Genomic DNA, 5,524 nt, shown 5'->3' with positions numbered 1-5,524 from the left:
ATTTAATTACTTTAATGAAATCTATATGCAATTATTAGTCAAAATAGATTATTGATTTCATTCAGAGTTCTATAGCGTTAAACCTACCTACAACACTAAAAAGCATTATAGAATATAATTTAAAGTAGAATAAATTTGCTAAAATATTAGCACTAATAAAGATATTTACGTTATATAGTTCCTGAGATATAGCTTTTTAAAGAGCAACATTTCATAAAGAATACACTGAAAAATCAGTAGTTAGTAAATTTATCTTAAGAAATCTATATCTCAAAAACTATTCAACGTACAAATATCTATTAGCACTCAAATTAAAGCTAGTTAATTGTACTATGAAGTAGTTAATTATGTTTATCTTTGTAGGAGTAGTAGTTTTTTAGATATTTGACAAAATAAACTCACAAAATGTTAATTTCTAGGTGTTCGTATAAAATGTTGGATTTTTTAAAAAATATATCTCTAGATCCATAAGACGGACATATGTCTGCCAACACTCAAAATAAAGGAAATTTAACTCACTATAAAGTATTTTATGACACTTATCTTCATAGGGACATAAATAAATTTATATCACTCCAATTTTTAATTGCTTTAATGAAAACTATATGCAATCATTAGTCAAAATAGATTATAATTTTCATTCAGAGCTCTATATCGTTAAACCTATACAATACTACAAGGTATTATTAAATATAATTTAAAGTAGAATAAATTTGCTAAAATATTAGCACTAATAGAGATATTTACGTTAAATAGTTCTTGAGATATAGTTTTATAAAGAGCAACATTTCATAAAGAATACACTGAGAAATCAGTAGTTAGTAAATTTATCTTAAGAAATCTATATCTCAAAAACTGTTTAACATACAGGTGTCTATTAGCACTCTAATTAAAGCTAGTTAATTGTACTATGAAGTTGTTTATCATGTTTATCTTTGTAGGAGTGGTAGTTTACATGATATTCGACAAACTAAATTTACAAAATGTTAATCTCTAGTTGTTCAGACAAAAATTTATATTTATAATAAAATATATCTCAGGAAATCTAAAACGCAAAAGGAAGCTGGTGCCTCTCATACATATCAGATGTAGAAGAAGTTAAGGGCCTTCTTGGAAGTTGTAAACAAAATAATGTGACAGTAATTAAATTAACTATTATGAATTAAAATAACATTTTGTTCATAGGAAAAAATTATTTTAATTATAGAAAGAAAAAAAAGAAATTTCATTGAATTCAGCACCCTGAATAATATATAAATCCATTAGAATTTCAGAAAATTTTAATAATTTTGAGGTGTTTGCACAAACACGGCAGTTTCCAACTACAGTGCGGCACCCAGGTGTCTATTAGCTCTCAGTTGAGGAGTAGTAGTAGTTTTATGCATGGTGTTCTTGGAAATAAATTCCCAAAATGTTAATTTTTCGTTGTTAGAAAATAATTTTTGTTTTATGAAAAACTATGTTTCAGGAAAAATTAGACGTATGAATTCCTTACTATAATTTAGTTAATGTTTATTTTTCGAGTGGATTAGTATTCATAAAATGAATTTCAAAACATTATAATTTTATAATAAATGGAAGATGGTCCAGGTGAAGTAAAATCCCAAATAGTAATTAAACTATTAATGTATTAATCGGCGGACATATGATGTTCTCCCTTCTCTTTGTCGACGATCAAGCAGTGGTCACATATAGCAGAGAAGGCCTGGAAGAAGAGCTGAAAGCCCTCAAAAAAGAATACAGCCTGTGTGGTATACAAATAAATTTTGATAAGACCGAATACCTGCCTGTAAACTGTAAAGAGTACGCGGACCTTCGGATTAATGGATGTGAGTGTAAGAAGGTAGACTCCTTCAAATACATGAGGTCGACAATAGATGGTAACAGTGAGTCGGAACCAGAAGTTAGGAGGAGAGCTGGTATGACAAGAAGGTTGACTAGAATGTTGCATCCAGTCCTCTGGAATACAGTCATCTCAACGGACAACAAAAGGCAAATTTTTAGAAGTATTGTTGAGTACTCACTTAACTACGCCGCAGAAACATGGGCACTTAACCCAGGACTCCAAACTACATGCGGCAGAGATGGATTTCTGGAAGAGATGCCTAAGGATTACCCGGCTGGAGAGGATTGGAAGGAGCAGACTGCTATGATATAGGCACTGTCAGCGGATGCATGACCGAAGAGACGTCTGCAATGGGAACAACCAGGGAGACGGAGGAGAGGAAGACATCGAACCCGGTGGAAGCACTGCGTGGAGGAGGAAGACTGGTGGGACAGAGAGAAGTAGAGGGACAGTCTGAACCAGGAAACCAATTGAGGGAAAAAACCTGCAAATGTAAAGTAAAAAAAGTATTATAATTGAGACAACGTTTCGCGTAGCATGGCTTCGTTAGGGCTGTTAGACAAAAGTCAACTCTGGATCATCTCGACCTAGTCCACTCTGATTCTGAATTTTCGTATAACAGCCCTGACGAAGCCCTACAACATCAGGCGAAACGTCGGTTCAATTAAAATAGTTTAGGAGATTAATCAGTATTTGAATTTTTACTTGATTGCACCCGAACCACCTTTCATTTCTATAATACACACATATACACAGTCAATCAGTGATCTTCCGGAATTTTATAATTTTTGTTAATGCCAGGATGACCAATTTTAAAATTATTTGAAAAAATTATGAATTTCTTTCAAGATATACAGAAATATCAGAGCTCTTTGATTTGAATAGAGTAACTCTTCCGTTTTAGCGCGAAGAAAGTCTGTTTCTAAAAAATATTTAATGTTTTGGAAAACTTATTGTTTTTAAAAGTGTCCTACATTCTAAATATGAGAAGATGAATGTAGTTTGCTAATAGATCCTTTTTTTAATTTTTTTTTTCATAAAAAATATATGCTCTTCGCAGTGTTTATGCATTTGGACTGTTAAAAAATATTTACTTCTTTTACCATGTTAAAACGATATAACATACAACATAGTTGAGAGTCTGTTACTAGGTCTGTTAAATGGAGAACACGCAACAGGTCTGACGTCACGCAACAGACCAGCTGAGCTCGTCACAGTTTTGTTGTGTTATGTTACTTTTTCGTAGATGTTGTTTTGATTGTGTTAGTGTTGTTTTGGATGTTTTAAAAACTAATAATGACAATAATTATAATATAATGACAGTTGTCAATTAGTTCATCTTGATTCTCTTCCTCACAAGTTCAAAGATCAACAAAACACTCAGTGGCCAAACTTTTACATAACTTCCACTTTTCACTTAATTAAAGCATATTATAATAAATTACTATAATCAAAAATTAAACAGTAAACAATAACATTCAGTTTAGGAAGGAAAGGTTTTAAAACAAGTTGCTTAGAAAATCCATTAGGTGCTCTTATGCATTTAACATTTAATATGACTTAAAATAGGGCTTCTCACAATCATATACCGATAACATTTAACATAGTGAAACATTTAACACATTATGAATACCCCTATTATATAGTGAAGGGGTCTCCGTTGGACCATTCTCCATAAAATCATCCAAACATCTATATCTCGAGTTTTCATGGTTTGTTCGTGTATTAGTAAAACCAACTAAATGCATTAACAATATATATTTTTTTTAAGTGCAGAAACAGCAACTTGACAAACACTCTAAACATATCATTCACTACAAAAACATATTATAGCTTTGGGCTCTACCAAAGCATCAAATTCCTCCCGCATCCAATCGTTACAATCCAAAATCTTTAATATTCCTTATTACGTCACAAATAAACTCATCCACAAAGAGCTTAACATTTAGTTGCAGCTTTGGCCCGAAATAGATATGCAACTTGCAATTTCAAAATCCTTACCCATTCTAACCCATTAGTTCCCATCACAATTTAACAATCCTCGATAATCCTCCAAAGTGTTTGAAAAGAAAATGGCCACGGGACCTTCTAATTTTGTTTTCTAATTTTTTTATTGCTATTTACAACTGTGATTACAATACATTTAGTAAATTTGATCTCAGTTAAATTGGACTCTTACAGGCGTGAAGAGCAACAACCCATTGGTAACACTGTACATTGACGGGTCTCGTGGCCGTCTTCTTTTCAGGCGTTAAAGGTTAAAAACTAGTGGGTATGGATGGTTAGGGAGTTTGTAATGGAAGGAGTGATATCTGGTTCGGGCTAGATCGGTTACATAGGGAACATTAAAGTCTTTATGTATGATTTTATTTGTGACAAAGTAAGGAGCATTGAGGATTTTTGATTTTAAGGATTGAATACGAGAGGAATTCAAAGGTTTAGTGGAGCCCCAAAGCTCAACTTCATATGTCCAGATTGGCCTTATTACAGTCATGTAGATCAGGCTTTTGTAATGAATTGGAAGTTTAGACCGTTTGTCTAGTAAGTGCTGTAATAGTCGAAATCGACGTGCAGTTTCCTGTCTTTTCAGTCTTGTGTGAGGATTCCATATTAGTCGTTTGTCCAGATGTAGTCCAAGGTAGCGGATCTGTTCGACAGGGGTAAGGGCAACATTATTAAAGGAGACTGTTAGGCAGTCGATAGGTTTAGGACGAAGTTTAAAGTTGATTTGATGGGATTTATTTTAATCCTTCAATTACGACTTCATTCTTTGAGAAAGTATGTAGGAGGTAGGAATCTACCCTTCTAATTTAAATTAATGTTTGTTTGAAGTACCGCCATTGGGTGGTTCCTTCCCAAGATTATCTATGTTTGAAACATTCCTCATATTTACTTATTGTATTTTTTTGTAAAGTTGTAAATTACAACAAATAAAAAATAATGCAAAAATAACTGAATTTCAACATGAAGGATCAAAATAAGGCTTATAGATTTACGATCGATACAAGTTGGAAGTAAAATTGTCTTCTCAATTTTGACTTTTGAACATTTCACTCCTTAATGTGGCAGACGAATTTTGGCATTTTGTACCTGGGCCTCTGCCACCGTTCTTCCTCATGCTTCACGGTCTCCAGCGAGACCAATTTTCGATTCCCATCTCTCTAAAATCTTCTTTCAAACCACCCAGCTTCCGACGCCTGGGTCTGCCCCTTTTCCCTTTTCCTCCCGGTGCACCATTTAGCATCCTTTTAGGCAGCCTGCAGGCCTCCATCCTTTCCACATGTCCTAACCATCGCAGCCTGCTCTTCTTACTAGCACAGAGCTCTCCATCAGGCTCTCTATACTATCCTTTATTTCGTCCTTACTTCTGATTCTCCACCTGTGCTCCTCTTTAACGGCTCCAAAGACCTTTCTCAGAACTCTTCTCTCCCAAACCAGTAGAACATCTTCTATTTTCCTTGCTTAGATTCCACATCTCACTGCCATACATTACCACTAGCCTAATTATTGCTTTGTATAACAAGAGCTTTGCTTTCCCGGAAAGACTTTTGTATCGGAGAGCTTTATTGCATGGCATAGAACCATTCTGCCCTTAATTTCGATGTCTAAATTATTGTTCTCCGTCACAACTCCTCCCAAGTACTTGAAAGTATTATAACTGTGAAAGGTATTTTCCCC

The sequence above is a fragment of the Halyomorpha halys genome, unplaced genomic scaffold, assembly GCF_000696795.3.
Source record: "Halyomorpha halys isolate HHAL.00 unplaced genomic scaffold, Hhal_1.1 Scaffold880.1, whole genome shotgun sequence".
Classification (NCBI taxonomy): Eukaryota; Metazoa; Arthropoda; class Insecta; order Hemiptera; family Pentatomidae; genus Halyomorpha; species Halyomorpha halys.
This window is presented reverse-complemented; position numbering follows the sequence as displayed.